This window comes from Balaenoptera borealis (genome assembly GCF_965194805.1).
Source record: "Balaenoptera borealis genome assembly, chromosome: 11".
In the NCBI taxonomy this organism is placed as follows: domain Eukaryota; kingdom Metazoa; phylum Chordata; class Mammalia; order Artiodactyla; family Balaenopteridae; genus Balaenoptera; species Balaenoptera borealis.
Window position 1 is genome coordinate 6,538,045 of NC_138868.1, and position 13,243 is coordinate 6,551,287.

Here is a 13,243-nt window from a genome sequence, read left to right on the forward strand (position 1 = left end):
GGCAGGGGGACAGCGGGGAGGGTATAAATGATTTGTTGACTCATGACTCCGGTACTCAGGAGTATTCTGAGGTTTTTTTATGGTGGGGGGTTGGGCAAGCCTTCTTCATTCATTGCTCCTGCTCCTTCATTACTAAAAGCAAAAGAAGGGTTTTAAAAGAGAGTGAATTAGGGTTGGAGAGTTAAGTATGAGGTCTCACAAGTGTGGTTCTTTGTCGTATAAAACCCGTAACCCATAACCCATGAGAGATACGTCGACGTCAAGGTCACTTTCACTATAGTCTGATTATGAGCTAAAAAGCACAAACAAATATGATAGAAAAATTCAGCTTACAAACAGGATATAAACCAGCAGTGAGTTTTGCAAGTCAATTGGGTAGAATCTGAAACGGCACTAAAAATGTGGAGAGCTGGAGAGGAGGAAAGCTAAGAGCAGGCGGGTCCCTCGGCCAGCCTGTCAGTGCATGCACGGTGAACCCACAAAGTACCTGAGATATTGAGCATCGGCCCTTTTTCCAAGTAGAAAATACCACTGGAATACTAGCAGTTTATAAGGTAAAATAAAATGGAAGAACTGTTTTATTTACTTTGAATTCTAATACTTAAGACAAAGCAAATTTAGTTGAAGAAGGCTGAGACGGGGAACAAAAATCTGTTAAGGTTCTGAAGGGAGCTCCTAATGTATCTCTCAAGAGCTCCAGAAGTTGGCAACAGTGAGTCTTTATTTACTGTGGCATCTAATTTCACTTCAAAATCTGGTGCTGCTTTTTGCCTTAATAAGGACATGCCACTGAGTGCTTTTTAGCCGTGATGGGGGAAAGTTTTTAGTTCAAAAGTATAATGAAAAGATCCCCACGGCTCCCTGAGAAGCAGGCCCAGTAGTCCTGGCCCACCTGGTTCCCTCTGCTGACGGCTAGTGGTTTTATTTCTGTCCTTCTGTCTAAGGCAGGATACAAGGGCCTCAAGCCCTATCCCTTTCCACCTTTGACATGAGGGTTGAATGCTGTGTATCATAGCTTTTTGTTCATTTTGTTCTGACATTGAAGTATGCAAAAAAAAAAAAGTATAATGAAAAGAATGAGTGAGGACAAGAAATAAGATGCTTTTGAGGTAAGAGAGCAGTAAATAAGAAGCCCAAAGAAGAGGCAAGAAGGCTTATCTGAAGCATAATTATCTAAAATGCAAGATAGAATAAAAGTGTGTATAGGGGTAGGGAGAGAATCCCCCGCGAAGGTGGGAAAAGAGGAAGATGACACCGTGGCCGAGTTTCTCTACCGGCCATCAGGGGGCGCCATCAGCCAGGACAACTCAGCCGCTCCAGGCGGCAGGGAGACATCTCTAACAGGACTTCCGATAGTTGTAGCATATTCCCAAACTGGAAAGCTATACTAATCTATCAAGCTTTAGAAATGCTTTCATAGCCAGGTAATCGAGAAAAAAATTTAAACAAACAAAACCAGTTATCTGCCATCTGTTTCTGTATTTGCTTATCCAAATCAGAAAGGGCAATGAGAGTGTCATTTGGTATCCAGAAGGAAGGAATGCCAGGGAAAGCTGGAGAAATTTCTTCAAGGAGCTCCTGATACTCTGAACCCTGAACCATCCCGGGGCAGCACACAGCGTGCTGAGGCCCCTCGGACCCAGGCTGCGGTGCAGGGGAATTAAGCGAATAGGGATTTCAGGCGGGGGCAGGGGTGAGAGGCCTGGAGCAGTGACCTCAAGGATAGATATGTTTCACGGATATGTTAAAGCTAGCTTTTCATATCTCTGAGAAAGGTGAATAAACATGGGGTATATTTCACAGGCGGCTGAAAAACTAGGAAGTTAAATGTCTCACTCGGTATCACACTTAACCAGGACAAAGATTACTGGTATACCTGCTTGGTCCAGTTTTTTTTTTTTTCCATTAGATGCCAGAGATTCACAATTTTTTTTTAAAAAGGCAGAAAGTATTGCTTTAAGATACATTTAACAAAGAGGTCTGCTAAATATCTGAGCCTGGATAACACATACAAGCAAATCTGTTCCTTCAGAAGCTACTTTGTGTGGTCCTCATCCCTCAAACCTGCTGGCAGGCAAAATCTTTCCAAGACGTCTCTCGACCTATATTACTTTATATTATAAACCATGAGACATACTGGCTGTTCCGGTGATCTGTACTGGGGTTGACAGCATCCTTAACCATAAGAGTCAGTCAACAGTGAGGCCTCCAGCAGCCACGAGAGAAGCCAAAGAAGAGGCTGAGAGGAAAGAAGGCTGGGGGTCCGTGCAGAGAGGAGAGAAGAGAGTATAAAAGTGGAGAACATAGAAAACGGACAGAAAGGGCAAAAGCTGGTGTAGTAGTTTGGACTACACAGAGTGCCCCCAAATTGTCTTTAGGTGATGTCCCTGGGTACTGACTGCTTTGCCCTGCTCCCGCAGTAGAATAGGAATAATTATTCATCTGTGCAATTTTAATGATATTGGCTTAAAACTTATATAACATAACTACATGTTAGAAATATCTTTTTCTTTTTTTTTTCCTTTTAGTTCCCCGACCAGGGATTGAACCTGGGCCCTTGGCAGTGAAAGCCCAGAATCTTAACCACCGGACCGCCAGGGAATTCCTTAGAAATATCGTTTTTACATCAGACGCTTGGTGTTTAGGAGCTGCCCCAGAGAAGGGAATGAGCTTTCAGAATTCAGGGAGGCAGCTTTGCTTTGAGACAGAGGGTAGGGGACACACACTGCCAGGTGCCTGCTAGGTGTTCTCATGTAATTTCATTTATTCCTCACCAAACACCAATAAAATATGTGTTATCTCCATTCTATAAATGACTGAACACACCTAGGGAAGACAAGTGACTCGCCCAAGGCCTCAAAACCAGTAAGTGGTAGAGCCAGATCCTCATCGAAGGCTCTAAAATGACAGCTGCCTTCCTCTCACTGAGAAGCAAAGAGCAACTCCTCCAGCCGGAAGCGCACGGGCCATTTACAACTTTGCAAGAGACGCTGCCTCGAAAGCCTATTCATTCATTCAAAACAGATGTCCTAACTGCCACCATATCTAGAGCACAGCTGCAAATACCAATACAACCGTGAAGGAGAGACTCGGTGCCCTACTCTTGTAAAGCTAGCTGAAAAGCAGGGTGAGGTAGTGATGCAATGAATATATACAACAGACAAATAACACGACATGGGAGAGTAACAATGACTACCAAAAACATGACACAGACAGGAGAGTGGGGCAAGGGTCCTGATTCAGACTGAGCGGTTAAGAAAGGCTACACTGAGGGGGTAACATAAAGCTGAGAACTGAAAGACAAGAACCAGCCACGCAAATAGCTAGCGGCAGAACATTCCAGGTCACACGCAAATGCCCCGAGGAAGAAACAGGCTCAGTATGCAACAAAAAATAGACCTGTTTGGCTGGAGCAGAACAAGAGGTGGGGTTAGATGGATGCACAAGGATAGGTCGTGTTGGTCCTAAGGCTAAGGTAAACAGAGCTTGCATTTTATTCTGTGATTGGAAATGATCAGAGGTTTTTCTAAGCAGGGAAGTGACACCCTCTGACTGGTGTTTGTGAAAGGTTCCTCTGGCTGCTGATGAACTGCGGGGAGGCTACACTGAAAGCAGGGAGGCCGGCGGGAAGGCCACCGCCAGCCTCCAGAGGACAGATGATGGCGATGTGGTTTAGGGCAGCAGCGGGTGGAGCTGAAAAGACAGCGACAGATTTGTGCTCTATTCTGGAGTTAGAATGTTTAGGACTTGCTGATGGATTGGCTGTGGGGGAACATGAAAAAGGAAAGAAGCAAAGAGGCCTCCTAGGTTGCTGGCTTAAGCAAAAGGGTGGATGGTGGTGCCCTTTTACTTAGATGAATAAAGACTGGGAGAGGTTTTTTTTTTTTAAGGGGAAAGGGATAAAATAAAGAGATCTGTTTTAGCAATGTTAAGTCTGAGATATCTATTAGATATTCGGATGGATCTATGAGGTAGGCAGTGGGTATACAAATTTAGAGATGCAACAATCAAACTGAAGATGCAAATTTAAGAGACACATGTAAACCTAATGTGTTTCTTCTAATTAGAAGAAAATATAGGGTAATTTCTTAGTGACCTGAGGATGGGAAAAGATTTCTTAAGATATCATAAAGCACAAATCTTTATATTTGGAAAAACCAAAGGAAATGACATACTAAAACGTAGGATTTCTCAGGAATTCCCTGGCGGTCCAGTGGTTAGGACTCGGCGCTTCCACTGCAGGGGGCCCGGGTTCAATCCCTGGTCAGGGAACTAAGATCCCGTAAGCCGCGAGGCACGGCCAAAAACAATAATAATAAAATAAAATAAAACATAAAATGTAAGTTTTCTGCTGAATAAAGGACACTATGAGCAAAGTTAACAGATGGGTAAGGCCAGGAGATGACAGCTGCAACATTTATAACTGATTTAGGACTAATATCTAGACCATATATGGAACTTCACTGGAAAACTGGGAAAAGGATATGACCAGGTCATCCATAAAAGGAAAATCCAAAGACTAGTATACACAGAGATTCTCGTTCTCACTAGCAATCAGAGAAACAGGAATTAAAATAACACGCTACGTTCGCCAAACTGACAAAAGTCTGAAAGTCAGATACTGCGTGCTGCACTTTGTGGTGGGAATATAATGAGAGCAGTCATGCCACACTTAGTGAAATTAAATGTGAGTATACTCTGGGACCTAATAATTAGACTTGTTGGTATTTAGCTGGAGAAACTCTTGCTCAAGTCCCTAAGAAGAAACATGTGAGGATTTCCATCAGAACACTTGTTTGTGGTGCAGGGAGCTGGAGAACAAATTAGGCGTCCATCACTAGGGGAAATAAATAATATGCAGTAGATGCTAGTGATAAAATACAATAAAGGAGCTAAACGCAATATAGAAACGCAACAACATGGACAGAACTTTAAAATGTAGTTTTAAATGAAAAAAGGATCAAAATGAGAAATATGACATAATATTATTTAATATAAATTTACAAAACAAACCATACAAGGATACAAACATATCCAAGGATAAATGCTCAACACATTATAGAAGAAGTTAACGGGAATGGGAGAAGAGATGGAAAATGACAATAATGAGAAATAATAACACGAGAGTGGTCTTGCAATGTCAGTACAATGTCGTATGATAAATTCAGCTCTGCACTTGAGATCTAAAAGGAAAAACAACAAATTTTACAGGGCAAAAGGAATGTTCATCTGTTCCAACTGTCTTTCCCAAACTGCCTGACATTCTGTCAGTTGACTCATCTGACTTAACAGGCGATTAAGGGAGCTGGCAGGGAGGAGGGCAGGCACCAGGGCACAGTGCAAACGGAGCCCCGCTGTATCCTGCACCCACCTTTATCATCATGGCATTCATCACACCGCTGCAACTACATGCATCACGACGAGCTTCCCACCCTGAGCGTTAGATCGCATTCACCCTCATAAACCCAGGACTCAGCACAGCGGCTGCTGCAAAGAATACACTCAGTCAGTGCTGACTGGCCGACCGCTTTGTTGCTTGGTAGACTGGATGAAAAATAAACCAAAATTAGAACTCAACTGAACCTTCTTGACTGTTATAACGTAGCTAAATGAATGTTCAATTAATGCTCACTGGCTATGGCTAGATGTCCCTCCCAGCATCATTTATTCTAGCATCAAAAGGCATGTCCATTTGGATGACAGACACATGAACAAACATACCACAGAATTCAAGTCGACTTTATGGCTGCAAGGAAACTCAGAGATGCTACAGCAAAATCAGAAATGCAAATGATAAAAGTTCATTTTAAGTGGGGGAAAAAAAGAGATGCAGCACAAGTCGGATGATTCCTGTTCCTGGCAGTGCTAGGTAGCATTAACCTCTGAAATGACCATTTGACCCTATATGTACAAAATGGGAAAACCCTTCTTATTCATTCTTAATTGATTTTTAAGTCAGCTTGATTACAGTATAATTTATATACAATAAAATGCACCCATTTTATTTATTTTTATTTATTTATTTTTGGCCACGCTTGTGAAATCTTAGTTCCCCAACCAGGGGTCGAACCCAGGCCCCCTGCAGTGGAAGTGCTGAGTCCTAACCACTGGACCACCAGGAAATTCCCAAAACGCAACCATTTTTTTTTTTTTCAGAGCACCTTTTTATGCTTTTTAAATTTTTTTTAACATCTTTATTGGAGTATAATTGCTTTACAATGGTGTGTTAGTTTCTGCTTTATAAGAAAGTGAATCAGCTATACATATACATATATCCTCATATCTCCTCCCTCTTGCGTCTCCCTCCCACCCTCCCTTACCCCACCCCTCTAGGTGGTCACAAAGCACAGAGCTGATCTCCTTGTGCTATGCGGCTGCTTCCCACTAGCTATCTATTTTACATTTGGTAGTGTATATAAGTCCCTGCCACTCTCTCACTTCATCCCAGCTTACCCTTCCCCCTCCCCGTGTCCTCAAGTCCATTCTCTCTGTCTGCATCTTTATTCCTGTCCCACCCCTAGGTTCTTCATAACTTTTTTTTTTTTTTTTTTAGATTCCATATATACGTGTTAGCATACGGCATTTGTTTTTCTCTTTCTGACTTACTTCACTCTGTATGACAAACTCTAGGTCCATCCACCTCACTACAAATAACTCAATTTCGTTTCTTTTTATGGCTGAGTAATATTCCATTGTATATATGTGCCACATCTTTATCTATTCATCATCGATGGATACTTAGGTTGCTTCCATGTCCTGGCTATTGTAAACAGTGCTGCAATGAACATTGTGGTACATGTTGTTTTTTGAATTATGGTTTTCTCAGGGTACATGTCCAGTAGTAGGATTGCTGGGTCAGATGGTAGTTCTATTTTTAGTTTTTTAAGGAACCTCCGTACTGTTCTCCATAGTGGCTGTATCAATTTACATTCCCACCAACAGTGCAAGAGGGTTCCCTTTTCTCCACACCCTCTCCAGCATTTATTGTTTGTAGATTTTTTGATGATGGCCATTCTGACTGGTGTGAGGTGATATCTCATTGTAGTTTTGATTTGCATTTCTCTAATGATTAGTGATGTTGAGCATCTTTTCATGTGTTTGTTGGCAATCTGTATATCTTCTTTGGAGAAATGTCTACCTAGGTCTTCTGCCCATTTTTGGATTGGGTTGTTTGTTTTTCTGATATTGAGTTGCATGAGCTCCTTGTATATAGCAGTTAGAGAAAGAAGAGCAAAAAACCCCCAAAGAACCAGCTTTTAGTTTTATTGATCTTTGCTACTGCTTCCTTCATTTTTCATTTATTTCTGATTTGATCTTTATGATTTCTTTCCTTCTGCTAACTTTGGGGGTTTTTTGTTCTTCTTTCTCTAACTGCTTTAGGTGTAAGTTTAGGTTGTTTGAGATTTTTCTTGTTTCTTGAGGTAGGATTGTATTGTTATAAACTTCCCTCTTAGAACTGCTTTTGCTGCATCCCATAGGTTTTGGGTCATCGTGTTTTCATTGTCATTTGTTTCTAGGTAATTTTTGCCTTCCTCTTTGATTTCTTCAGTGATCTCTTGGTTATTTAGTAGCGTATTGTTTAGCCTCCAAGTGTTTGTATTTTTTACAGTTTTTTTTCCTGTAATTGATATCTAGTCTCATAGCATTGTGGTCGGAAAAGATACTTGATACGATTTCAATTTTCTTAAATTTACCAAGCTTGATTTGTGACCCAAGATATGGTCTATCTTGGAGAATGTTCCATGAGCACTTGAGAAAAAAGTGTATTCTGTTGTTTTTGGGTGGAATGTCCTATAAATATCACTTAAGTCCATCTTGTTTAATGTGTCATTTAAAGCTTGTGTTTCCTTATTTATTTTCATTTTGGATGATCTGTCCATTGGAGAAAGTGGGGTGTTAAAGTCCCCTACTATGACTGTGTTACTGTCAGTTTCCCCTTTTATGGCTATTAGCATTTGCCTTATGTATTGAAGTGCTCCTATGTTGGGTGCATAAGTATTTATAATTGTTATATCTTCTTCTTGGATTGATTCCTTGATCACTATGTAGTGTCCTTCTTTGTCTCTTGTAATAGTCTTTATTTTAAAGTCTATTTTGTCTGATATGAGAATTGCTACTCCAGCCTTCTTTTGATTTCCATTTGCATGGAATATCTTTTTCCATCCCCTCACTTTCAGTCTGTACGTGTCCTTAGGTCTGAATGAAGTGGGTCTCTTGTAGACAGTGTATATACGGGTCTTGTTTTTGTATCCATTACGCCAGCCTGTGTCTTTTGGTTGGAGCAATTAATCCATTTACATTTAAGGCAATTATCGATATGTATGTTCCTATTACCATTTTCTCAATTGTTTTGGGTTTGTTATTGCAGGCCTTTTCCTTCTCTTGTGTTTCCTGCCTAGAGAAGTTCCTTTAGCATTTGTTGTAAAGCTGGTTTGGTGGTGCTGAATTCTCTTAACTTTTGCTTATCTGTAAAGGTTTTAATTTCTCCATAGAATCTGAATGAGATCCTTGCTGGGTAGAGTAATCTTGGTTGTAGGTTTTTCCCTTTCATCACTTTAAGTATGTCCTGCCTGCACCCATTTTTAAATGAACAGTTTGATGAGTTTAAATGAATGCAGCTACCACTACAATCGAGATGTAGAACATTTCCATCACCTCAAAAGTTCCTCATGCTCCTATGCAATCAGTCCGCCCCTCCACCCTGGCTCCAGGCAACCACTGATTGCCCTCTGTCAAGATACCCATCTTTATATTTTTTCTAATATAAAAAAAGGTTCACTTAATATTTGGAAAATTTCACACACACACACACACACACACACACACACACACACACACACACACAGTAGAAGAGTATAATGAAAGTGATTTACCCAACACTCAGCTTCAACGATTTTTAATGCATGACCAATCCTGTCTCATCTATACTCCTGCCCACGCCCCTGCATGGATTATTTTGAAGAAAAGCCCAGACATTATTTCTCTTCACATGTAAATACTTCAGTACATATCTCTGAAGGATATTCTTTTAAAACATATCCATAATACCATTTTCATGCTTAAAATAATTAACAATAAGCTTCTCAGTACCATGAAATAATCAATCAGTACCTGCATTTCCCAGATTGCCTCACATTTTTTCCTTCATTATGTTTGTCTGAATCAGATCCATATATTACTATGGTTCATTCATCTCTTAAGTCCCTTTTTATCTATAGGTGTCCCCTCCATCTTCCCCCCCCCCTTATAATTTATTTGTTGAAGAAACTAGTTTGTCCTATAAAGCACCTGCAGTTTGGAATTTGCTGACTGCTTCCCTAAAAAACATTTACCAAGTTTCTGTCCCTTGTATTCCCTATAAATTTCTAATAAGATCTAGAAGTTGTAGCAAATTCAGGTTCTGTTATAGCTGGCAAGGCTACATTATGGGCGGTATCGTGGACCTCTATCAGGAGACACATATCATGTCCCATATTCTCTTTGTCTCACGTTTTGAAAACCATAGTCTTTTCCTCAACTAATTGAAAAGAAAAGCATTTATGATAGTTTATAAGACTCATATAATCTAGAAAAGTGTAAAAGTATAGGCCATCGACCCCCATTTTAACAGATTGATTCTGGACTGTGGTGTTCCTACAAAGGAAAAATAGGCTTTGAGTTACTGTCTCAGATGGTTCCATCCATCATATCCACGTATCACTTACTTGAAGTCACACACCAAACACACGCTGCCACGTCCATCTTCTGCACATGTCTTATCTCCCTGAGAGGAGAGGTGCAGTCTTAGGCCTCTCCTCCACCCTCAACACTGGCTCTGCACACAGGTATCACCCAGGCAAGAGTGACCGCCATACGCTTCTCCGCTGAGGAAAGGCCCTTCTCTATCCCTGATGAGGTCCAGCCTCCTTCATCAGCTCTTTACAACCTTCCTCCAGAGCCAGCGACATCCAGATTTTACCAACCAGAAAACGGAGGTGCAGAGAAGAAATATGAAGAGTGAATCGGTGGAAGGTTACCATGAGAAATCAGAGATCACTGGTCGTTCGGAGAAACCTGCTGAGTTGCATGTGTTTCTACTTTAATGCCTCCTCCTTCCCTTCAGGGAGATGCGTGAGTCTAAACAATCTGAGTGTCTGAGGGAAAGGGCTGTGGATGCTGTTTACACAAGGAACCAGAGGGCCCGGTAAAGTGACCTTCCTGCTCTCTTTGGCAGGGCAAGTCCCTGCTTGACAAGAACTAAGTTATCACGAAGGAGAATAAGAATCAGTTAAATTAAAGAGATAACCTAGGACACTTGGGATGGAGAAAAGGAAAGCAAGTTTACATTCCAACCTCACCCAAGTCCAGGGGAGAGGCCCACTGTTACTGAGCCATGCGGAGGAAGCCAGAGTCACTGGCAGGATGACTGGGGCCTCTCCCTTTTTCCCACTCTGATAAACCCTCAGCCACCTGCAGCACGATGCTGCACTAATAGCTACAGGGCCCTCCACTGCCAGCCACCTCCTACTCATCTCCGTGCTTGGCTGGTTCTTACTGCCTCCAGAAGTAAAAGTTAGAATATATGATACTTATTATGCCAGTAACTACTGCCTGGTAACATAAGTTCCAGAAGCACAGGTCTCTGCTTACAAACAGCATAACCTTCAGTACAAAAGGATCGAGTTCTCCCTCATCCTGGCCCCCACCTCTGGACAAGCACAGATTAAATTAAGAATTCTCAAAATTCCCAATGGTGTCAAACACATTTAAAGCTGCCGGGTCAAAGATCCATTTTTGCAGCAGACAACCACAAAGGATTTCAGTGTTACATACAGTGGAAATGATTGCAAGAAATTCTAAATATGGACAGACCAGTAATTTAAATTCTTTTTCTAATGGCTAATACTTCCTTTCCAGTTCAATATCTGATTCTAAGTCAGGCTCCAATTAAGGAAAGCAAGACCCAGTTTTCTGGTTCCACTGGGATTTACTTGTGCAGGGGTTACCTGGCTGCATGTCCTGAGTCTGTTTCCAGTCAGTGCTCTGCTGGGAACCCTGTGGTGACTAACAAACGTGTTTCGGGAGAAGGAAACACCCTGATTACTAGCAGTCCAGGGCAAAGTAATGCCCAAACAAGGCACTCTCACTCCTGGTCTGGTGCTTTCCCCTGCAGGCCACTACTGCTGTGTCAAACCAGCCGGCTGTGTGAAGCTGGTAAATCAACCCACCTAGGTTTTGATTTCCTTTCTTCTAGCAGCTTCACTCATAATAGCCAAAACAACCCAGAAGTCCACCGATAAAGAGACAGACAAGGAAAAACAACGGCCCCTCTTCCTCAGCTGGATATTCTGGTGTCTATCTGTGACACCTGGAATGGCGACAGACCACCTGAGACCACGGGAGCAGCCAGGACAACCCAGTGTTCTGGGGATGGCAGGGCAGGAAGAAAGAAAGTGAACGTGGCTCCCCAGCTGCTGAATTAACCAGCTTCGGAGTCACCCCACCTCCAGACCTCTTGTTATCGGAAATACTCTCTGTGTGTTTACGTCACTGAGTTGGCTTTTCTGTTTTTCTTGAAGGTAAAAGCATTCCAACCGATGACACTTATTGACCTAAAAGGTTGGGCACACCATTAGCTGCGTGCAGCAATGAAAGGCAGAACTGGATCTCTTTAATTAAAACAAACAAACAAGAAAGCAAAATGAAATACCCCATTCTTGTCATTAAAACATGAGAAAGGCTTTGGGACAGGTAAAGAGCAAGGTTACGAGGAAAAATACAGTAAGTGAATCCATATGTTTAACAATTCCATGAATAAACTTGGACCTGGAAACTGGCCTGTACGAACTGATTGTGCTTCATTTCAGAAATATTCATTAGAAGATGATGACTTTAAATAAAGTACTTATGTGTGCAACAATCCTCTGAGAATAGTCAGTCACACTATTCCTATTTTACAAATGAGAAAACTGAAGCACAGAGAAGCTAAGTAACTGGCCAAAGTCACCCCATCCATGCACTTTTCTCCACCTGGAACTCTCCCCTTTCTGCCCTTCGCTAACTCCTACACATCTTCCAGGTTCCAACTTGAATAAACATCACTTCCGGGACTTCCCTGGTAGCGCAGTGGTTAAGAATCTGCCTGCCAATGCAGGCGACATGGGTTCAATCCCTGGTCCGGGAAGATCCCACATGCCACAGAGCAACTAAGCCCGTGCGCCACAACTACTGAGCCCGCATGCCACAACTACTGAAGCCCGCAAGCCTACAGCCCGCGCTCCACAACAAAGAGAAGCCACTACAATGAGAAGCCCACGCACCGCAACGAAGAGTAGCCCCCACTCACCGCAACTAGAGAAAGCCCGCGTGCAGCAACGGAGACCCAATGCAGCCATAAATAAATAAATTTATTAAAAAAAAAACAAAACAGAAACATCACTTCCTTAGAAAAAGGCTTCTTTCATGTGTCCAGACAAGGTCCAAAGCTCCTGTTACACTCCACTGCATGCAATGCTCTACTGAAGCACTGTGTGTACTCACGATTATTTAAATATTTGTCTTCCCCAAACGTACAGGATGTACATGCCCTGAGAACAGGTCCTTCTTGTCCACCGCCACACGGCATTTCCAAAGCTGAGCAGAACACCTTGCCCTTAAGAGGCTCACGGTCTGAGAGACTGCAAATGAACAGTCCCTTCCAACACAATGCGGGAGGCGGACAGAGGTGTGCACGGGGCTCTATGGAAGCACAAGACAGTGGGTCGGGGGGGAGGCTTCATGGAGGAGAATCCCCCAAACAGAGCCCTGAAGGACAAGGAAGTTGGGAGGAAAAGAACTGAGGACAAGGGTGTCCTAGGCGGACAGAGCATTACGTATATCTTTAGAGAAGAAAGCGGCCATGGAATTTTAGGGGAACTACCCCACGAGCTCACTATGGCTGGAGTCTGAGATCAGACAGAGATAAATGAAGCTTGAGAGACAGCAAGATTCAGTTCGATATTCAGAGATAGCAATACGTTGTAAAGATCCCTAAAATAATCCAATAACAATGGATATGACGGAAGCACTCACTGTACATCAGGCACCACGCTAAGTACCTCACATGTATAATTTCATTTCATCTTCACAACCACCCTGAGCATTATTACTCCCACGAGGAGGTAAGATCACACACAGCTAGCAAATGGCAAAGCCAGGCTCTGAACCGCAGCTGTATTACATGACTCCAAAGCCTGTGCTCTTAACCACAGTCTAATCCTTGTCT

General features: G+C 42.4%; 1 protein-coding gene and 1 long non-coding RNA gene across 2 annotated transcripts in view; both read right to left on the reverse strand.

Moving 5' to 3' along the window:
* The window catches only part of PACS1 (phosphofurin acidic cluster sorting protein 1), a 154,291-nt gene that overhangs the window by 99,823 nt on the left and 41,225 nt on the right, over positions 1-13,243 (reverse strand). The gene's annotated exons all lie outside the window — the stretch shown is intronic.
* Positions 4,974-9,698, reverse strand: LOC309606084. Its single transcript, XR_014231647.1, has 2 exons — positions 8,874-9,698; positions 4,974-5,183 (listed from the first exon to the last, which is right to left on the reverse strand). It is a non-coding gene; the product is annotated as an uncharacterized lncRNA (long non-coding RNA).